The sequence below is a fragment of the Balaenoptera ricei genome, chromosome 8 (assembly GCF_028023285.1).
Source record: "Balaenoptera ricei isolate mBalRic1 chromosome 8, mBalRic1.hap2, whole genome shotgun sequence".
NCBI lineage: Eukaryota > Metazoa > Chordata > Mammalia > Artiodactyla > Balaenopteridae > Balaenoptera > Balaenoptera ricei.
In genome coordinates, this window is record NC_082646.1 from 49,065,350 (window position 1) to 49,089,298 (window position 23,949).

The 23,949-nt window shown below is 41.7% G+C and overlaps 1 protein-coding gene across 2 annotated transcripts in view; it reads left to right on the top strand.

The window, feature by feature from the left end:
• Window positions 1-23,949, top strand: part of ME3 (malic enzyme 3) — a 327,811-nt gene that overhangs the window by 168,810 nt on the left and 135,052 nt on the right. The gene's annotated exons all lie outside the window — the stretch shown is intronic.

The window sequence follows — 23,949 nt, forward strand, 5'->3', positions numbered from 1 at the left end:
CACTGGCCTGACACACGGCTGGAACACAAAGACCCTGTCAGTCACATGGCTTTTGGGAAGTCTGAGGTCTTCTGCCAGCATTCAGTAGGTGTTCTGTAGGAGCTGTTCCTAATATAGATGTATTTCTGATGTATTTGTGGGGAAGAAGGTGATCTCCACGTCCTACTCCTCCGCCATCTTTAAGGTCTCCCAACAAAAACTTTAAATGGTTTATCTTCATACAGTGCCTAAGGCTCCAGTTGATGAAGGAAGTTGCAACCAGTCTAAGAATACCGGTTCCTTTAGGCAACAGGAAATCGGGTGTCCTTTATCTGTGGGGCGGTGGGTGGGGGGAGGGAAGGAGTCTTATCCAAAGCTTGACATTTGGTCAACCTTTTTTCAGCTTTAGAGAATCTCCCTCAGTTTTAAAAAACTATTTTCTAGAGTGAAAGCCTTCTTTAAGAAAACAAATAAATGAGTACAAGCCCTGCATTAGAGAAAGCCATGCCTCTGGGAATAGTCCAGCTGCTGTAAATGTTATGACAAAGGAATACAAGTTCAGGGACATGAACTCATGGTGCTAGACCTTCTCATGACCCCTGTGAGAAAGATAGTAGGGCTCCAGTTTCCAGGCTTGGGTTTTCTTTCCCCAAAAGACAGATCATCATTCAGGCCCATTGAATTCTCCGTATCACCCGTTAGCTCTTGCAGGAGCAAGGGGTATGCATGAGGCTTACTGGCTTCTCTCGACAGAGACTTTTTACTTGGGTGTGTTCATGCAGAACATCAAGGAAGGAAAGTGGACTGGCTCCATGCTTGGGCTAATCAGATGATGACCAGTCACCTGCTTTGTTTCATATTTTTCATCCCATACTTGCCAATGAGAAATACTAGATCTAGAAGTTTCTCTCAGGTGAAGTTTCTCCTCTGTCATCATAGAGAGCTTTCCATAAGTAAGACTGTGAAACTGAGGCTCAGGAGCCCATAATTTAGTCCAAGTCCACACAGTGGAGGGGTTGGAACACTGTTCTACATGAATCCAAAGTCTGTTTTTCCAGCTCCTGTCTTGGTTACCTAACGCATTACCTGAAAAGGAGTTGGGATCCTAGGCAGGCAACCAGAAGAGAAACATTATTAAAACTTCCAGGGAGGACTGATCTCTGGATGAAGGAATAAGCACTATTTTCAAATAGTCTACAAGGGCAGGGGCAGACCCACTGTAGGACACTGGTTCTCAACCTTGAGTGCATTTTATAATTATTTGGAGAATTTTTAAAAAATACTAATGACAGGTCCCATCTCCAGAGATTCTGAAAACATTTCTCTGAGGGTGTGGCCTAGGCATCAGAATTTTTTAAACCTCCCCAGGTGATTCTAACGTGTGACCAAGATTGAGAACCACTGCTTAGGAAAGACAGAAATGGTATCTTAGAAAGTGAGGCTGGAGCTGCTTGAATATCTGCTGCACCAGGGGCAGGACCCAGAAGGCATTCTAGTGACCCCAGCAGTACCAGGAAGAGGGATGGACATGGGAACAGGCAGTAGTGCTCAGCCAAGGCTGGGAACCAAACCATCATGCTGAGCGCCCATGGTAATCATTGTGGGAGCCAAGGGGTTGACTCTTGTGTACTGGCTGGTAATTACTTTATGTACTTAAATCTGAACTCTCCAAATGGATTGTAAGCTCCCTTAGAGTTTCAGATGCCAGTACCCAAAAGAGGTCTACCATCTTCCCCATTAAATGCTATGCTCTGGAGGGCAGGACCTGTAGTTATTCTTCTTGACAGTCTCCCAGGCTGCAGAGCACAGCACGTGGTGACTGGACACAGAGGATGGTGTGTGGGGGGACTTTAGCTGGAGGCATGGTCATCCCTGGAAACAGTAATATTTTCACATTGATTCACTGCAGAAGCCGTTCTGCTTTCATGTCTGAAATTGGGGATGTGCTTATGCAGCATGTAACTGAAGCCGCCCTTGCCTGGCAAGTGCGTCGACCTCTTGCCACAAGGTTGGCCTCCTGTGCTTTCCCTTTGGTGCAGGTACACAGGCTTCTGCTGCCAGTGAGACTGGCCTTGGCCAAAAAGTGTGAAGGAGATTCACTGGGTCCTGAGGGTTGTGATTTTGAGGGTGGTAACTAAATCCCTCAGAGTGAGGAGAGGAGGGCAGATTTCACAAGTCAGCAGAAAAGCTGCCAAGAATATGCTGGCCGAATGGCTGTGTACATGATTCTCAGAACCTTGGTAATTTCACTGTGTCTGATTGAAAATTCGTATTTGTGGTCTTGGGCAAGACAAGAATAAAGAAATAATACACTTAATATTTGTATGCATATGGGCAGAGAAACTTTTTTTGTTTGTTTTTCAAATGTTTATGTATGTATGTATTTATTTATTTATTTAGGCTGCGCCAGGTCTTCAGTTGCGGCATGCGGACTCTCAGTTGCCGCCTGCATGCGGGATCTAGTTCCCCGACCAGGGATCGAACCCGGGCCCCCTGCGTTGGGAGCCCAGAGTCTTACCCACTGGGCGACCAGGAAGGTCCCCAGAGAAACTTTCACAGTTTGAAAAAGTTGTCCTTCCAAAGTTGAAGATCACAAAGCGCAAGCAGATTTGCTCACAATTTGGTCAGAAAACCAGCAACAGGCCTTGTAGCCATGATACAGAAAGGGGATAGAAGTTAGAAATTGAAATTTGCCGAGCATCTATTTGATTTGTACAAGTTGTTTTGTAAAGGGTAGATCATTTGATACTTGCCACACTCTATGTTACCCAAGAAGATATTTTCAGAAACAAATATGAGACTGTAACCCATCTGCTTAAAGCCATTCAGTGGCTTTCCAGAGCTTTTTGGAATAGAAAACTGGAACCTTGACATGACCCATAAGGCCTTGCATAGGCTGGTCCCACGCTACCTGTGGTCTGTCTGCTCTGACCATGGCAGTTCTCGAGTGAGCTCTGCTCCCTCCCACTGCAGGGCAATTACAGCCGTGCTCCCCTGCCCTGGAACGCCTTCTCCCACTCTCCACTCCATAGCCTCCAGTCACCCTTTACCTCTTCCTTCAGATCCCAAGGGAAGTGTAACAGTCAGGGTCCAGGCAGGAGACTGAAACCATACTAGTTATTTGAACCAAGGGGATATAATATAATATATTATAAAATAAGTGCCGAGTTACTAACTAGTTAACAGAAAGGGTGAACTAGATAACAGAAGAGGGGTTGGAAACTACAGCGCATGGACCAAATCCAGCTCAGGGTCCGTTTTTGTGTGACCAGTGAGCTAAGAATGGGTTTTACATTTGTAAAGGGTTGTTTAAAAAAAAAAAAAAAAAGCATGTGGCCCAGAAAGTTTGAAATATTTACTATCTGGCCTTTACAGAAGAAGTTTGACAGTCCCTGCTGTTTGGCAGCACAGAGGTAGCAACTGTGGGACGCAGCTACCCCCTCTGGGACTGCGGGAACACAAGTTGGAATTATTAAAACTTAGAAGCTTAAAGAAGGGACACAAGGGCCTGCAACCCAGACCTCTGAGGAGGGGGCACCAGCAGGTGGTGCTGCCGTCTCTGAGGTGCGTTGTGATGAAGCTGGTTCCACGGGTGGTAGCAAAACTGCACACAGGAAGGAACCACTGCTGCCCAGGTGAAGAAGCCTTGGCCTCGCACGGGTGCCACCCACGGGTACAGAAAGCCCACAGAAATCACTCAGAAGTAGACAGGAAGGAGTAGGTTCTGTCTCTCCCCTCCAGGCTTTCAGTCCCCTCCATTGGACCCTCTTGGTAGAGCCCAACGTAAAGGCAAGTTGCAAAGCAAAAATGTGGTTTGCAGATGCCAGTCCTCCAAATCACAACACACACCGTAGAGGAGGAGGTTTGGAGGGTGATAATTTTAAAAAAAAAATTTTTTGGAGTATAGTTGATTTATAATGTTGTGTTAGTTTCAGGTGTACAGCAAAGTGATTCAATTATACATATACATATATACATTCTTTTTAATAATTTAATAACTGGCACAGGAAGACTTCCCTGAACTCCATGATGTGCTCAGCGCCCTTCATCATATCGTTATTGTGCTATGTGTCTTTTCTCTGTAGCACTTAGCACAGTTAATGATGATAATAGATGGCACTTACTATGTGCCAGCACAGTTCTAAGATTTAACCAGAGTTTCAAGATTTAATCCTCACAACAACCTTGTATAGATAGATACTCATATTATTCCCCCTTTACAGATAATGAAACTGAGGCATAGAGAAGTGCAATAACTTACTCAAGGTTACACTCAGCCAGTAGGTAGAAGAACCAGACTTTGAACTTCGACAGTTTTGTTCCAGGGTCTGGGTTCTAAACTACATGGTACTTGTCCTCGGTTTCAGCTTTGTTTGTGAATCTTGATTCAATGTGTGTCTTCCGAATTAGACTGGCTTCATGAGGGCAGGCGTTGGGTCTCTTCCTGATGACCATTGCATCCCCTGTGTCTGTCACAAGATCCGGCACACAGGAGGCTCTCAATAAATATTTCTTGAATGGATGAATAAATGGATGAGAAACTGGAGTCACAGAAAAGTTAAGCCAACTGGTAACTGTCAGAGCTGGGATTCAAACCCAGGTCTGTTTGACTCTGGAGACCATATTCTTCCCAGTCATGAGCTGGTGGATGAGTGCTTGCCAGCGGGTGATACACGATGATGGCCTAGAGGCACTATAAATTCATCACTGTTCTCTGTGTTTTGAACAAATGATAGTGTTCCTTGTGGTCTTTGGGTTATCCAGAATGTGTGAATTATGTGTGTGTAATTCCCCGTTCCCTGGTCATGCAGCATGAGAGAAATCACTGTGCTCTGTAAATATAGTCCCCAAACCCAGAGAGCTGGGTCTTCTAGTAAAGCTTTTTCAGATACATACCACGTTAACTAACTATAGTTATGTCTGGTGAGACATTTAGCAGTGCGGGTAGGGGATTCTTGTACTTTTTATTCCATATACTGTTCAAGGATTTGGATTTTTTTTTTACAACGAGCATACTAAAGAAAATATTTTTATTTAAAATACTGAAAAAACAGTGGTTCTTTTAGGAATTTGAACAAAGTTGAATGGTGTTCATGACTTCAGGACAACATTCTTGCCCCTTAGCATGTCATCTTTTTTTTTTTTTAATCTCCTGACCAGGAATTGAACCCACAGCCTTGGCAGTGAAAGCGTGGAGAATCCTAACCACTGGACCACCAGGGAACTCCCTCTTTTGGTGGGGGGCGGGGACGTGTCATCTTCTAACTCTCTCTACCCCACATAGCTCACATACTTGCTGGGCTCCACAGGCTGCATTTTCTCTTTTCTCTGTACTTTTGCAATACTGTCCACTTGGAGTAAACCCAACATCCCCACAATAGTATGTGAAGCGCTCAGTGGTGTGCCCCCAGAGCTGCCCATGTGCCCTTTCTCTGTCTGGTGCCAGCATGGAAGCTCAGAGGAATTGGAGGGAAATAACAGAGAAAGGGAGAAGGGCAGTAGATTTTACAAACATTCATTTATCCAATTCACCTTTTAACCAATCAATAAAATGTAATCACTCAACATAATCAGCTTAGTTTTCTACGTGGGCAATCTTAGTTTCCTGTACTGGTTGTTTCAGATATTCCCATGAACAGTAGCAGCTCCAGAAATTCTATATTAAACATGGTCCAGGGCAGTAATCTGGTTGGATGGGGCACTGGGAGGGGGGAAATAGGGGAGTGGTCTCAAAGCTCTTTGTATGGTAAGCATATTATTTTTATTCAGTACTTGAGTCTATGTTTATTGGGTTGGAGGGATTCATCTGAGAATCTACAGATTTTACAGCCACTGCTAGTGAAAGGTGATGCTAGGTCTCTGCTAGTTAAGACAAGCAGAGAAACAAACCTGGTCTAGATTAAGAAAAATAGAGAATTGAAGGTTATGGGAGTGTCAGACAGAGCCAGTCAGTGGAATTCAGGCAGGCCTGAGGGAATACTGGAACCAGAGGCTGGGAGGTCCTCAGAATCCTCTAGCTTCTCTGTTCTCTTATTGCTAATAAACCAACTTCTTCTACTTCACGGTTTCTCATTGTGGGAAACATGACTGCTCCACAGCTCCCAAGTTTATATTAAACGTCCAGCCTCAAAGACAGAAAGCCATCTCTTAGTCTCAATACTAAGTTATGAGAGAAAGAATGGATCGGTCCGGCTTGAGTCAGGTGGCCAGTCAGTGACTGGAGGGAAGGATCACACTGTGCATCAGGGCTGCTGGGGAGTGAACAGGCATGTGTTGGTCAGGGGGTAATTTTGAGCTGGGCAGCATTTCAAAGATGTCTACTGTATTAAGAAAAAGGTATGTATAACCCCCAGAGGGAAACATATGTCCATGATACATCTGGATACACAGAATGCTTGATAACTGCCTGCTGTTGAACTGGAAGAGCCCTCAGAGGTACCTGTGAAATGATCTATTGACTGAGCTGTGGATTAAGTTGTTATTTCTATAACAATGCCTTGGTTATTTGACTCTTGACTGTCTGGTAGCCTCAAACAGTATGACGTTAATAATAATAATAATAATAATAGCAAAGACTTACATAGCACTTTAATATACCAGACCCTGGTCTAAGCATTACTTTTTGTTAATTCATTTAAATTAATCCTCACAACAATACCATGAAGTAGATGCTATTATTAGTTCCATTTTATAGATCTGGTAACTGAGGCACAGGGAGGTGAAGTCATGGACCCAAAGTCACACTGTCAATAAGAGGTAGAATCAGGATTTGAATCCCAGGAGTCTACTTCAGAGTCTGTGCTTCCAGAGGGTGTGGTTGGGAGTCGCTGAAAGGCTCCACAGACAAAGCTGGGAAGACATCCTGGGATGGATCAATTTACCAAGTAAAAAAGAGGCTGATGATGGCAGCTGGAGCCAGGAGCAAGAGTAGCTGCACCAAAAAGTGAGGAGACAAGAAAACATCAAATAATGTGGATGGAAGGAGAAATAAACTAGACCAAAGAGGTGGTGGGAAGGACGGAGTGAAATGGAAAACCGTAGAACAGAATTGGCAGAAGGAAAACATACCATCTCATTGTTTTTCGGATTGTGGTGTATAGACCTTCTGAGCTCTTGATAAAAATGCAGTTGCCTAGACCCCACTCCGGACTGAATCAGAAATCTACCAGGTCTACCAGAAAGCCACTTGTTTTAACAAACACTGTTAGGCATTCTCAGCTCAGAAAAGCACCAAGTGAGCGGCACACAGCCTTGTGTACCCCTACCACCCTGTAGGCATCACTGGATATGGCAGTGTCTTCCTTTAATCTATTATTGACTAAGGCAGGAAAATGTGTAATGCATTTTTAATGACTTCCATTGATAGGAGGGTCTCAAATGAGAACCCAAACTGCTAAGCTTTAATTCTGGCTCTGTCACAAACTAGCAGTTGTGACCGTTGGCAGACACTTAATTTCTCTGCAGTCTTAGATTTCTCTTTTGTCAAGGTTGTAGGTTAGACTGGGTCAATGAAAGGTATCTGGAATATGTCCTTCCACACATGTCCTTTCATATGTCCTGCAACCTTCCACATCCTCCCCTGGCCGTGGCAGACATTGTTAATCAATCATGACACTCCTGGCTGAACTCAGATGGGACTTCCCAATATTTATCTCAGCACCCCAGGCACCCACTAACCATTGCTTGAAGTTGGCTTCCAGTTAAAACTTACTTGTTATCTCTAGACTAGATGATCTGCAAAGCCCTTGTAAATTCTTAAAATCCATAGCTTTCTTAAAGGAAAAAAGTAATTTCTTATTTTTTTTTTGCTTTATTCATTTTCATTTGTATAAAAATTCATTCAACAAATGTTTTAATATTTTGATTTTTTTTTAAGTTTCGTGCAGATCTTCCCTCTCCCAGTTATTCCAATCTAGATTGTAATTATGATTTGAATGTTGCTTGTCCTGAAACCCTCTAAATCTTCATTATTAAATTATGCTAAGAGGTTGGACTAACTTGACCTTAAACATGTTTTAGGTCAACTTGAATTTGAATACATCCCTATTCGCAAATACAAGTTTAAAGTTTGGGAATTTGCTATTTTATTTTTAAAAAAATGAATAAATAAGGAAAGAAAACCCTGAATTTTAAAGTACTTTAGAAAAAAAAACAAGTAAAAACTTTCAGAAGTGATAAAACCACACCTGGCCTATTGATTACCCAAGAGAGATTCTCAGGCCAATTGTAAATAATTCAAAGTTCTGCATTTTTGTTTAAGAAATCGGAGAATCTTGCTTACAAATTAGCCAAGGCTAAGGAGAAATAAAGTTTGAAAATACGATGCAGTTGACCTTTATTGTTCTTAAGTCCCATGCATTCTGTGCCAATAAAAGCATTGTTTTTCTTTCCATTGGCACTGGGTTGAAATGGTTGAAAATGGTGTTTTCGCTCCTTTTATTAACCTCAGAGAACATTGTGTCAGGATGGGAAATGAATATTTCAAGTAGGCAGACAGTCTTCCCAAAGCGATTATGGAGAAATTGGGAGTTGGCACAAATAGGTGGGTTTTGATATCTTGAGCTGGACTCAAAACAGAAACATTTTGGTTCTGGACCCTTCTCTGTGAGGTCTGGAAGAGTTCCCTTGGCATCCACTGTGCCCTGGATCCTAACCCAGACCTTACTTCCGAGGAGGCCGAGTCAGGAGCTTGGACTGTGTTGCATTATTTAACCAATCACAAGGCCTGAGAAACCTCACACTCTGATGGGAAAATGTACTCAGACAAGTGGCCTTCGGTCAGATGGAGCCCATTATGTAAAACCTCAGGAAATTGGACTAAGGCCCTGGAGAGCAGAGATTGGCTGAATTAGCAAAATGTCTGAATTATAAAATATTTAACCAGAAGAAAGATGTATTATATTAAGGTACACAAGTAGCTGAATCTAACTCCTCAAAGGGCACTACCTGGTGGAGGTGCCTATAAGGTGACCCCTTCCTTTGTAGTCAGCAGCATTAATGTACAAATGAATCATGTGTCAATTTCCTTAAATGGTTGTTCACTTACATGTGATTGACATTCTTCCTGCAACTGTATGGCATGATAGGAAGAGGAGTGTATTTCTAATCCAAAGCTTTGACTTCAGACACTAGCTCTGAAGTCCCTTGCATAAAGCCCGACATACTAGGAAAGAGAAGACCTGTATTCTAACACATTAGAAAAGAGAAGACCCCCAAAGGGAAGCAGTGTGACAACGGCTAAGAGTGATCACCGATGCCTTAAATTGATGCTTAAATTCCCTGACCTTGAGTTGGTTCATTGTAAAATGGAGCGATGGCCTCTGCCTCATCTTCCTCACCAGGAAAATCCAGTGGCCTACAAGACCCTACTTGCTGTCCCTCCACAGCCCAGTCTCTTCTCTTCCTGGTCTTCTTCTTGCCCATGCCACTCTGGTCACACTGACCTCCTTGCTATTCTCTGGCTTTACGGGCTTTTCTCTGCTTTACCCCCTGCCTGGACCCTGGTTCCTCCCAATAGCTGCTCGGCAAACTCCCTTACCTTTTTCAAGTCTCACCTTCTCAGAGGCCAACCTTGACCAACCTTTTTAATACTGTGACCTGCTCTCCCTGCCATGTCTCTCTCCACATCTTCCATATCCCATTTGAATATTTTTTCTTAGCGTTTATTGCTAAGATATCTCTTTGCGAACTTACAATGTTTATTACTTTTTATCTGTCTCCCAAATGGAATATCCTTCAGAGTAAAGACCTTTATGCCAGTTTTTTAATTTAATGCTGCCCCTAGAACAGTGACTGGCACATAAAAAGGCACTTGATACATATTTTTTAATGATTAAATGAAAGCTGAGCCTCCAAGCAACCAGAAGGGCCCATGGAACACAACTTGTGTGGTTTATTCTGAAGGCAGCCCTAGAGTCCCTTGCAGAGAGCTTGTCGACTCTTATTTTTCGATGTCGTTCCTGACAAATAGACTCTATCATTTCCCAGCTCACAACAGATTGGAAAAGAGAAGACCCTGAAAGGTGACAATACGATAACAGCTAGAGAGTACACCTTGATGAGACAGGAGATGGAAGACTTTAAAACAAGCTGGAAAAATTAAAGATCACATGTCTGCAACCACTTTATGAAGGCAGATAGCCTCAGAGGACTTGACTCACATGAGAGGATGTACAGTTATTGTGTTTAGAATAATGATGGTAGCCATTAAGATAAGGTTGGATCATGTTCATTAAACATACTTAAGAAGGTAGGAATACATGTCATACACTGCAGTTTAGCAATACGTTTCTTGAACCTCTAGAAGATGCCAGGCACTGTGCTTAGTGCTAGAGAATTAAGGGAAGATATGTGTTTGTAGTCTGGAGTGTGAAACAGAAAACGTAAATAATTTTATTTTTAATTTTTGTCGAAAAATATTGAATTTTTTAGAACTTAAGAAGGTAGAATTAATTACACTGGAAAATCTACTTACATGGAAGAGCTCATTCCCTGGAGAAATGATTTGTTGCTATGAACTACTGTGAATCTCAAAGTTAGAAGAGGGTTAGTCAGCTAACTAGGCTTCCACCAAAGGGATAAATGTGCTGCCCTAATTAATGTATGATATTTAATTCAAACTCTTCCTTCTCTCCACTTCCAAAAGGTATCATGTTGACAAGTAAGGTTGAATTCAGCAGTGAAAAGGAAGCTGATGTTAGTACCATATTTTTTTTTTTATGGTGCATACTATTTTTTTAACATATAAATTTATTTATTTTTATTTATTTATTTTTGGCTGTGTTGGGTCTTTGTTGCTGCGCCTGGGCTTTCTCTAGTTGCCGTGAGCGGGGGCTACTCTTCGTTGCTGTGTGGGGGCTGCTCATTGTGGTGGCTTCTCTTGTTGTGCAGCACAGGCTCTATGTGCGTGAGCTTCAGTAGTTGTGGCATGCGGGCTCAGTAGTTGTGGCGTGCGGGCTCAGTAGTTGTGGCGTGCGGGCTCAGTAGTTGTGGCTCGCGGGCTCTAGAGTGCAGGCTCAGTAGTTGTGCCGCATAGGCTTAGTTGCTCTGCGGCATGTGGGATCTTCCTGGACCAGGGATTGAACCCATGTCCCCTGCATTGGCAGGCAGATTCTTAACCGCTATGCCACCAGGGAAGTCCAGTACCATATTTTTAAGAATCAAATTAACACTCTGTTAATGCAGTTTCAGTATTATTCTACACTTTTTCGTATGAACAGTTTTTTCACCAACCAGACTGCAGATTCCTTGACATTAGAAACAAGGTCATAAAGGTGTGACCAGGTTAGTGCTATGCATGTTAGTGCTATGCATGCATGATTTAGCTGATATTTATCCATTGTCTCCTATATGTGAGCTCTATGCAAGGCATTTTTCACATGTTAGCTCATTTAATTCTTATATTGTCTCTTAAAGAATCTTGTGATATAGATATTATTCTCACACTTTTGGGAGTGAGGAAACTGAAGCTAGGTGATTTTTGTTAGGAAATTGATGATTCCACATCTTGTCAGTGGATTTGAATTCAGGTCCTGGACATTAGGTCCAGTTGTGTTGAACCTTGGCTTTTAGCCATGCCCATCCTTAGTCTTCTCCTGAAGTCTAATATCATCTCAGAATATTTTTTGTATCTTGGATTATTTGTTTTCCTTTTGTCATTTGGACCCTAACTTGTAGATCAAGTTTCACATCTGTTCTGCAGTTTAGCACCCAAAAAAGAAGTTTTATATATGATAGAGCCAGAGTGCATTTTTCTTTATCCTTTGGTTATTTTTCCTTTCCTACTCACATAGCTTGTGGTTAAATTATTTTCCTTAGACTTTCGTACTAAAATAATTTGCCTTTGGGTAGAGGCCAAGCATGGACCATTTTCAATTCTCTACAAGACTGTTTTCTTAAGCAGTTCAAGTGAAAGAATTCCTGTGTCTTACAATGGACATTTGTAAGTTGGTTATTTTGGGCAATCAGTGCTAGAATGTAGTCTCTTTTCATAACCTTGCATCTTCTCACTTCACCTACCCTTAGGAAGCGACCCAATAACTACACAGAAAACAAAAGCAATGACCCAAAAGCGCACACCAGTTACCATTTCCAGATTCATGTAACAGTTTGTCTCCTTTGTGTTGAGTTTGCAATTTTAATGAGGCTGTTTAATTTTCCACTTTTAACATAACTGTGCATAAAAATTCCTTCTTACCTTAGAGGTAACAAAGAATTAGACAAAGAAGCCCTCAAACTAAATAAAATAATCATATGGCTTACATTTGTCAAGCACTAACCTTGTGTCAGGAATAGCTAAGTGACTTATCTGCATTATTTTAGTTAAGACCTATAACCCGCTGTGGTAAATAATTTTCTTCATACAAAATAGATGAACCTCGCTCAAAGAAGTCATTTGTCTAAGGTCACTCAGCTGTAACAAATGCCAGATCCAGGACTCAAAAACAAATCAGACTGGCTCCAGAACCCTTGCTCTTCATCTTTTTTTTAAAAAATAAACTTCTATTTTGAAATATTTTAGATTTACAGAAAAGTACAAGGCTATTGCAGAGAGTTCATGTATGCCTTTCACCCAGTCTTTCCTCATGTTGACATCTTACATTTCCATGGTACATTTGTCGAAGCTAAGAGACTGATGTTAGTACATTACTATTAGCTAAAGACTCTGGATTGTATTTGGATTTCACCAGGTTTTCCACTAAGGCCCATTTTCTGTTCCAGGATCCAATCCAAGGTACCACATTGCATTTGGTTACCATATCCCCATATTATGTCTGGTCTGTGACAGTTTCTTAGTCGTTCCCTATTTTTCATGACCTTGACATGACCTTGACATGGTCTTGAGAAGTCCTGGTCAGGTATTCTGTAGAATGCCCCCCAACCGGGTTTCTCTGATGTTTTCTCATGATTAGACTGGGGTTATGAGTTTTTTCTGAAAGAATATCACAGATGTAGAACCCTTTTTCTTAACCACTTTCTGTGTCATTTTCACACGTGCATATATTATAGGTGGGCAGAGTATTTCTATTTGCCATTCTACCAAAGAATGAACTGTAGCTCTAGTGTGCTAGTGGGAGAAAAAAGGGGGTGTTCATTTAAGAATATGATATAATTAAAAGTCTCATGATGACTTGCTTATTTCTATATTGACAGTTGACAGCTTGATAATTAATGTTAACACTGAGAAATTCCTAATGAAGTGGTGTTTCAGATGAAGAGAAGTTCCAATATTTTCATGTTGGAAATCTTTCCAAGAGAAGTAAGCCTAAATATGGTAAAAGCTCTATTCAGAAAAAATTCCTTTAGTGCTATTTATGATAAAACATTTAAAAAGAGCCTACATGCCTAACAACAGAGGAATGTTCACATAAATTGTGGCATATCCCCATAATGGTATATTATACAACCTTTTAAAATGATGTCTATAAAAGGTGGTAATAGTATAGACAGTATTTAGTGGAAAAAGCAAGGTACAGCACAGCATATTTGTAATAGTCACAGCTAACAATATATGAATTGTCCAAAAATGCCTAGAAGAAAATATACTAATTTACACGGATTAGAATGGGCATCATCAGAAAATCTACAAACAACAAATGCTGGAGAGGGTATGGAGAAAAGGGAACCCTCTTGCACGGTTGGTGGGAATGTAAATTGATACAGCCACTATGGAGAACAATATGGAGGTTCCTTAAAAAACTAAAAATAGAATTACCATATGACCCAGCAATCCCACTACTGGAGACATACCCAGAGAAAACCATAATTCAAAAAGACACATGCACCCTAATGTTCATTGCAACACTATTTACAATAGCCAGGTCATGGAAGCAGCCTAAATGCCCATCGGCAGACAAATGGATAAAGAAGATGTGGTACATATATACAATGGAATATTACTCAGCCATAAAAAGGAATGAAATTGGGTCATTTGTAGAGACGTGGATGGACCTAGAGACTGTCATACAGAGTGAAGAAAGGCAGAAAGAGAAAAATAAATATCGTATATTAACGCATATGTGTGGAACCTAGAAAAATGGTACAGATGAACCGGTTTGCAGGGCAGAAATTGAGACACAGATGTAGAGAACAAACGTATGGACACCAAGGGGAGAAAGCAGTGAGGGGGGGTGGTGGTGGTGGTGTGATGAATTGGGAGATTGGAATTGACATGTATACACTGATGTGTATAAAATGGATGACTAATAAGAACCTGCTGTATAAAAAAATAAAATAAAATTCAAAAAAAAAATAGAGACACAGATGTAGAGAACAAACGTATGGACACCAAGGGGGAAAAGCAGGGGCGGGACGTGGTGGTGGTGAGATGAACTGGACATTGGGATTGACATATATACACCAATATATATAAAATAGATAACTAATAAGAACCTGCTGTATAAAAAAATTACATTTAATTTAAAAAATATACTAAAATGTCAACAGTGATTGTCTTTGGGTGGTGGGATTATAAGTTTTACTTTCTTCTACTTCTCTATACATTCAATGCAATTAGGATGTTTACGTTTTTTCTGTTTAAAAAAATATATTTTTTAAAAGGAATATACTTTTATACTACTAAAAGAATATTTTGTGACCTCAAAGAGGTGATTACACAGAAGAATCCTTGAGAGCAAGACATACGAATTAGGCTTCATTCTGTCTCTACCCCCCAAGTTATAGCACCCCTGCAGGTCGGAATGCTAACAGTCTCTGAGTATGGGGAGTTGAGAATAGAAAGGAGGTATTCCACCACTACCTACCTGACACTACCAACACCCAACACCCCCATGTACACACTCCCAGTTCCTCAACATCCCTCCAAAGGCAAAAGGCATACCTGTAGCAACTTGACTATAGACTGAGACAGAGGTGGATCCTTGCTAGCTCTGTGATCTTGAATCAAGAGATAGTATAAAGAGGTGGTTAAGGGTAGTCCCACTGCCTGGATTTGAACCTTGGACAGGTTATTTAACTATCGTGCCTCTGTTTCCTCATCTATAAAATGAGAATAATAACAGTATCTACTTTATGAGACTTGGGAGAGGACAAAATAAGTTAATACCTGTAAAGTGCTTAGAACAGTTCATGGCTCATAGTAGGTACTCAATGAATGGTATTTAATATGATGGCTTGTGATTGAACAGTTAATTTTTTTTTCACCATTAATTTGAGAATCCTCTACTAGATGATTTCTCAGGTAACCTCCAGCTCTAAAATGCCATGATTCCAGTTATCCAGAGGCTATAGCTTCTCAAATTGTGACTCTGAAAAATATGTACGGTCTAAATGTGGCTAAAAGCTGACTAACATCTATTCATGTGGAAGAATAGTGTATAAACTCCTGCTTTGACTTCTAAAAGTCAGAAAAGCATGTCCCAAAAGGACCTCCAGCTGAAGGCTGTAGCTCTTGGTTTTTCATGCTGGATCATATTAAAAAAAAAAAGAATTTGGTTCTGCCAGCGTGGATGAATTCTTACAGCCAAAAACTCCAGAAGTTCGCCTGTGGCCACAGGTGACATGATTTAACATTTTGGACATTTTATAGAGAAGTAGTTCATTAATTTATTTGAAGTGGTAAGTGCTGTGGAACTAGGAATGCCAAGCCCTCAATATTTAATACAGTATTAAGAATAATACCAGTATAAGGGAAGTGGCTTGACCTGTTCATAGGTTAGTGGATACAGAGAAGCTATTGAAAAGCTTAATCTCCAGAACACTTGATTCAGGGAAGGGTTTGGCAAGTGAACTGAATATTTGGGTTTGAGGACTTAGCTTTGGGACTCTACCAAAAAACATCCTTAGGCACCTGGTTGGTGACCATTGCCAAGAAGCTGTGAAGACAGAGAACTGAGGTCCAAGGTGAAAGCCCCACCCTGGAGACTGGGAGATTTGGGTCCCCCAGGGATGGTTGTTCTTGCTTTGGGGAGCCCTTAGTGTCTGACCTGGCCCACTGAGGGCCGAGACAGAAAGGAAAAAGTTCCCCAGTCTGCTCATATGGAACAAAGCGGGTCTTGGACTCACAGCAAGAATGTAATCCAGCCTATGTGTTTTGATTTAAATTAATCCCAAATCAAGTCATTTCAAGAGAGAACGTTTTAACCCAGTTGAGATGAGTTTATAACTTCTACATGAGCAGTGGAAACACATTTGCAAAGCATTTTGCAGCTTCTAGTGCTGTACTAGTTTTTGGAGCCAGGCAGACCTGGGTTTGAATCCCAGATCCACAGTTTATGAATTTAAGACTGGTGCAGATTACTTAAGCTTTCTTCTTAGAGATTGCTGGGAAGCTAATGTGAGATTCTGTTTCAAAGTGCTAAGCACAGAGCCGGGCATATAGTGAACATCAATAAATGGTGGCCAGCGGTGTATTGTCTTTGCTCCTCACAGCCACTCTTTAGGTAGTTGTTGCTGTGGCCCCTGTCTTACAGATGAGAAAAGTGCGGCTTAGAGAAGCCGAGTACTTGTCCAAGATCAGACATACAGAAGCAGAGGAAGTGCCAACATCCAAGGCCCATCTTTAGACTTAACTTCTAGGTCTTCCCATTGCAGGACAAGGTGCTTCCTTCCTTTGACTGCAACATCAACCAGATACTCATTTCTATCAGTCAAACAACAAGTGTCTTTTGAGCAGCTACTTCTTTTTGTTTTTTTATAAATTTATTTATTTATTTATTTATTTATTTACTTACTTATGGCTGAGTTGGGTCTTTGTTGCTGTGCGCGGGCTTTCTCTAGTGGCGGCAAGCGGGGGCTACTCTTCGTTGCGGTGAGCAGGCTTCTCATTGTGGTGGCTTCTCTTGATGCGGAGCACGGGCTCTAGGCGCACGGGCTTCAGTAGTTGTGGCAAGTGGGCTCAGTAATTGTGGCTCGCAGTCTCTAGAGCGCAGGCTCAGTAGCTGTGGTGCACAGGCTTAGTTGCTCCGCGGCATGTGGGAACTTCCCGGACCAGGGCTTGAACCGGTGTCCCCTGCACTGGCAGGCAGATTCTTAACCACTGCGCCACCAGGGAAGCCCTTGAGCAGCTACTTTTTGAGCGTGTACTTGGGAAACCAGCTATAGCCCCCAGAGGCTCTGGCAAAATGGTCTAAGGCTCTGAGTTATGCCGTCCCAGGTTTTCTGATCCAGACCACAAGCAGTTAAAGAGCAGGTGAGAACCAGTCAGCAGTGTGGCCAGTCCCCATTGGCACAGGTGGTAGGGTGAGCAAGAGGCTGAGGCCCAGGTTCAGGATAGTGTCTAGCAAGTCCGCTTGGAGTTTGGGGCTGTCCAGACCCAGTGCCACAGCTGCCTGAAAACTGGACTGTCTGGGGTATTCCAAAGTGCCCTGGTCTTTCTGGCCAACAGTTGGTTCAGTTTTGTTCAGCAAAACACTTTTCCCTCATTGTCAGCCAGTCACTGTCTGGATTTTGAGTTGCAGCAAGTTCCCATCATTCCTCCCCAAACTCCAAAGCAGACACTCTGTCGGTCATTATGCATGCTTGTGAACAGACTTCCGCATCCAGCCAATCTGCCTTTGAGAAGCAGGCAAGCATGCCCCCTCCCACGCCATCCAAGAGAGAGCCACAGGATGCCAGCAGATTCAAGCATTTCCAGCCAGCCGGGTCACCCCTGGCAGAGAGGCTGGGGCCTCCCAGTTCCCCAGTTCTACAGCTGCAGAAAAAGGCCAAGTAAATGTTGGAATCACCAAGTCTGGAGTCTGAGTCCCTCAGGCTGGGCCTCCTGGGGCCCTCGGGATGGAAAGTGGAATGTCTTTCTAACAATCTGAATTCTCCTGCACCTCCCACCTTTGTGTCAGAGTCCTTCACTCTGTGCACGTTCTGATTTCCGCATTTGCTAGTGGTGCCCATAATGTTTAGGTCTCATGTAAATGCCCCCTTCTCCAGGCAGTATCAGGAGTCATGTTTCTTTCCTTTGAGCCCTCAAGGTATTTAGTTTCTTTTGGTTGATCTCTTTCTTTATTATGAAATAGTTCAGACATTAAAAAAAAGTATAAACAGAGTATCTGTGTAACAATCATCCAGCTTGAGAAGTAAAAACATAAATACATTTGATGCTTGCTCCCCTCCCCTCCCTGATCATGGTCCCCTCCCTTTTGCTACCCCTAATGTAATCGCTATCATAATCTTGGGATTCCTATGCATGTTTTTTTTTTTTTAATTTTTATTTATTTATTTATTTATGGCTGTGTTGGGTCTTCGTTTCTGTGCGAGGGCTTTCTCCAGTTGCGGCAAGTGGGGGCCACTCTTCATCGCGGTGCGCGGGCCTCTCACTGTCACGGCCTCTCTTGTTGCGGAGCACAGGCTCCAGTTGCGCAGGCTCAGTAGTTGTGGCTCACGGGTCTAGTTGCTCCGCAGCATGTGGGACCTTCCCAGACCAGGGCTCGAACCCGCGTCCCCTGCATTGGCAGGCAGATTCTCAACCACTGCGCCACCAGGGAAGCCCCCCTATGCATGTTTTAATACTTTTATTACATATGGATATATTCTTATATTTGAGTCTTTTGCATATGTTTAAACATCTTAGTGTTATATCAAATGTAGGTATCCTTCAACTTCCTCATTTCTAAGATGGGTTTGGTGATAGTATCTAACCTTAAAGAGTTTTTGTGAGGACTAAGTTGAGTTAATACATGCAAAGTGTTAAATAAATGTTAGCTATTATTATCATTATTTTTTCACTTATTGTGTTTCCTGAGTTATCTATATAATACATTTAGTTTTAGACCATTCATTTTAATTACTATATGTAACATTTCATTGTATCTGTAAAGTGAAAGTTACTTCTCCATGCCTCTGTTGATGAAAATTTAGTTGTTTCTAATTTTTACTATCAGAAATAATTTTGCAGTCAACGTTCTTGTATGTCTCCTTGTACATGGGCAAGTTTTTTTCTGGCTTCGTATAAATGAAGAGTGTGGAGTTGCTGGTTTATGTCTTTTATATATCTTAACTCACTTCTGGCTAGTATTATACTGGGGTGTGGATGTGTGTGTGTGTGTGTGTGTGTGTGTGTTTGTATGCACAAGTTTTATTTCTAGCAGATCGTAAGCTCTTAGAAGACAGGCAATGGCATTCAATCATTCATTGATTCATTTAACAAATGTGTACTCAGCACCCATTATAGGCAGCATACAGGTCTAGGTGACAGGATGCAAAGATTAACTGTCATGGACTATCTCCCAGGGGTCTCTGTGCTCTGGGAGACACAGGACACGTGAAGTCAGATTGGTGATCATTTCAGACGGGGAGGTTTTCCTGAATAGTCACAACGGGCCAGGTATTGTATGTACACCCTCTCAATCAAGCCCCTCATTAATGGCACCACTGCTTGTTGGGTGCCTGAGGCTAGTCATTAATCTTGATGCGTTCAGTTTCCTCCAATGAGAAAGCATTATTTTATTGTGTCTAAGAGCACAGACCAGAGTTCCAATCCCAGCATCACCACATATGAACTGCATGAACTTGTACAAAGGATTTAATTCCCATAAGTCCCTGCTTCCTGATCTGTAAATGGTGCTAATAATAGCATCTGTGTAAAAGGGGGCTTGTGAAAATTGCATGAGAAAATTCAGGGAAAGTATTTAGCACAGTGCCTGACACATAAGTTGGTGGCTGTAATGATGATCATCTTGATTACATCACCCGTGAACCAAAAGATACATGCCATTTTAGACATCAGCACATCTAGGAAATCATTAAAAATTTTTACGTTTTTCATTGTTCTGTGAACCATCAGCCTATTACCTAATTTGAAATTTTAGAATATTATCAGTTACTACCTCTTCTGTATGAATCTATCTTCACAATGTATTTGATCTCAGCCTTACTTTTTTCGGAGAATGGAATTTTGTTTTGTTTTCTAATTTGTTTCAGTCAATAGATTTGGCTCTAATTAAGAGAAAGGATCAGTAACTCCTTGTGTGTCTCTTGATGCTGCTCTGGGCACTGGGACAGGCTTCCAAACCCAGGAGCTCTGCTGGCAGCTGCACACTTGAACCTCTAGAGGGAGCTTAGAGGGTATTTGAGTCCATTGCTCTGCCTCTGGGCAAAACTGCATTTAAACCATGCCTGAAAACATCACTCTTGTGAGTGGATTCTCAGAGAAAAGTTCCAGGATCACTTCCCAAAATAGATTCAGACACTGCCCAGATTGTTTCCATCACATGCATACTTAATTTTACTAGAATTAACTTTCATTTCAGAGTGGTCTCCAGCTCCCCACAGCGGCCCCGCCTAGGAATTTTTTCCAAAGTGAAGCCAGCATGCGTGGACTCTGAGAAACCCATAGCCTTATCTTTTGGCTGCCTCTTTGTTCCTCTGCAAGAGACAGGCATAACATTTCACAAATAATGAGCTGCAGCTGAACTTCAATCTGCTAGCTCCACTGCAGAATGTTTGGAACTTTTTCTATCTAAGAAATACCTTCTGTTATTTTAAATATTTTCTTCATTTGTAACCTTATATTTAAAGGGTGTACTGCTTATGCTTAAACTAATCAATTCTGAATACAGTGTGTGCAATATTTATGTTCCCCCCAGAAAACAACCTGGTGCCAAGCATTTGGGAAATAGCCTGACAGGTACAGTTGACAGGTACAGGGACAGTCAGGGCACGATCCTCATTCTAACATGCAGGGAAAAATGATTTTGGGACCCCAGTCTCTTTCTGAAGGACAGAAGGCAGATGAGAGCCCTCCTCAAGCATCTGAAGGGCCATCAAGTACAGTGAGAAGTAGACTTGCTCTGCATCTCCAGAAAGCAGAAGGGCATATGAGCAGGGTTTACTGCGAGATCAACTTTTGCTCAGTGTAAAGAAAAACTTTCCAAAACGCACCGACTTCTCCATTTCTGGAAGCACTTGATTGGAAGCTGAAAAAAGCATCTATCAAGGATACTTCAGAAGGGTTTAGGAAAGACCCTCTTAGATCCCTTCCGAATCTAAGATTCTGTAAATCTCTATGGGAACAACGGGCTTTCCTAGTTTGTTTTTTTTCTGATGATACTGACTTCACTTTGGGGGGATATTTTTCCCTGTAGTGAGAAAACTATGTCTTATATAACTCTTTGGTGTTAGACAGTGCTGTGGAATCAGAGAGGAAGGAATAACTAACAATGTGCATGGTGGGAGAAGGGAGAGGGGAAGGGGTTGGGGAAGGTTTCACAACCTGAGAACATTGAAGGAGAAGAAGAGTAAGGGAAGGTTGGAGGATTCAAGGCAAAGGTTTGAGAAAATAAGAGATCTTGGTTTATTTAAAGCATGATGTGTTTTCTTTTTCTTTTTTTTTTAACATCTTTATTGGAGTATAATTGCTTTACAATGTTGCATTAGTTTCTGCTGTATAACAAAATGAATCAGCTATACGTATACATATATCCCCATATCCCCTCCTTCTTGCGTCTCCCTCCCACCCTCCCTATCCCAGCCCTCTAGGTGGTCACAAAGCACCGAGCTGATCTCCCTGTGCTATGCAGCTGCTTCCCACTAGCTCTTTTACATTTGGTAGTGTATGCATGATGTGTTTTCTATAATGGCTTGACTTAGTGCTGTAAAGGTAGAAGTAGAGGTTAATAAATAGAAGTAATATTAAAAATATTTAATGACCTGTATAGCATGGATCTAAAAGAGTCAAAACAAAACAGAGGCCAGCCATTTCACAGTGCTGCTGGTATACCAGGTAAATATCAGCCTGATCAATAAGTCTGAAAAGTAATTTCTGACCAGAATATGCCCAAAAAGGAGTAGCACAATCATATTTGCAACTTAGAAAGATCACTCTGAGAGAGGGGTGGATTGCTAAAATTCTTAATGGCTGGGAATGTACATTGAATAGAATTTGTTCAGCAAGTTTCAAGAAGCAATGCTACACTAAGCTATAAACCCAGCTATGAAAAATAAGCCTGTCCCTCAGTCCAGAATAACAACAACAAAATCCACAATGTGCAAAAATGAAAATCAAGCTGCTGGTTTACAAGAAATGTAACCCTGTCTCCTTTTCTTGTTGTCAGTGCCAGACTGGTTTTCAGGCAAACCCTGGTCTGGCATTGATTACTGAGTGAATTTGCTGAAAACAGCAACCTCACATGTTTACACTGCTTCCTCCTGGTGACACTTGGATTAGAAAAAGAAATAGGAATGATTAAAACAGGAAGGGTAAACACCAGATAATCTAAAGCCAGACAAATGACCTCCAACTCAAAACCACTCAACCAACAAAAGTCACTACACCACTCCACCGAAATCGCTCCATTTTTCCTTATGGGAATAGTCATCCGCACCAAGGACTGTCAGTTCCCATTGGGTAATGGTGGATTTTTCCATCATCCCCATGTGAGAATGTGAGGCCTGAGCAGCTTCTGGTGAACATCAGTCATTGGGGTTGTCAGGGATATTTTGGGGGACTGTCAAGCTCATGGAACACAAGGGAAGCCTGTGAGGTGGAACATGAGAGCACTGAAAGGGCCCTGAAAATAGCTTTACCAAAGACCACCACTGACTGATTCTTTAGGATCGAAGCCAGGGTTCCATCTGAGTGGCACTTGGGTGTGTAGCTATAAGTGGGCAGAGACACCCTCTCCCCTTTTCTGTCCACAAAGAGAGCCTTAGGAAGGCATGTCCCTGAGATATTTCCCCAAACTCCAGCTTAGCCCAGGAGGGAAATGGTGTACTTGGAGCTAGGTATGTTACCATGGGCAGATGAACTCTGTGACCCTCAGTCTCCTCATCTATCAAATCAGTCCTCACTTAACTTATGGAATTGCTGTGGCAGTCTCATAAGATAATAGATAGCAAGGGATAAATTGATATTTGTTATGTAAGGGTCCCATGATATTGCCGTTATTGTTCTTCTCAAATGAGCTCAGATAGCTTTGGGGAGCAGATCTCTGATGCATGGAGTGGACTCCCAGATCCTTCTCTGGGAGGGACGCCTGTGGGCTTTGGAAGCCCTTAGAAAATTGGTAGAGTGGAGAAATAGTCAAATGTTACTGGGCAGTTGTGGGAGGCCCATGAAGTGGGGCAGGGAGGCAAACTCAGAGAAGAGAAAATCATTCAAAGAGTCCTGGAGGAAGGGACTTGACCTGAAAAGACTATGGGCTTTGGAGTCATACTGTCTGGGTTTGAACCCTAGCTAGCTCCTCCCTTTCTGGCTGTATGATTCAGGCAAGTTACTTGTCCATTCCATCTGTAAAACAGGCATGATTTTTATATATCTATTTTTAAAAGGTTGTTACAAAGATTTTAAATAATGTAGTTTAATAGAGCCTAAATAGTAAATGTCAGTGAATAATGACTCTTATTAAGGATCACTGACTTCAGTATAATGCAACAGAAAATACTTGTTCATACAAGTACTGCATGGGATCACTTACACGTGGAATCTTTAAAAAAGTTGAATACATAGAGACAAAGAGTAGAAAGGTGGTTTTGCCAGGGGCTGGGGATGGAGCAAATATGGAGAGGTTGGTAAAGGGTACAAACTTTCAGTTATAAGGATCTGATCTAATGTATAACATGGTGACTGTAGTTGATAATACTGTATTGTATAATTGAAATTTACTAAGAGAATAGTACTTAAGTGTTCTCACACATACTTACAAAAGGGTAAATATGTCAGATGATGGATATGTTAATTAATTCAGTGCAGAGAATCCTTTCACGATGTGTATGTATATCAAATCATCATATTGTATACTTTAAATATGTTATAGTTTTATTTGTCAATTATACCTCAATAAAGCTAAAAAAATTAGTGGTCATAGAGGAAATGCCAGGTCATAGACTGAAAGGGACTCTGAGCTCACCTAAATTAATGGAAATGGAAGCTGAGGCCCCCAGAGGCTGGCCCAGAGTCAAACAGCTATTGGTGGCAGAATTGAGCTCCCAAAAAAAGTCTTCAAAGGGTAGAGTCATTTCTTCTCCATCACATTTCTAAGACACTTCCCAGGACCGACACCTGGTTACAGGTCTCAGATT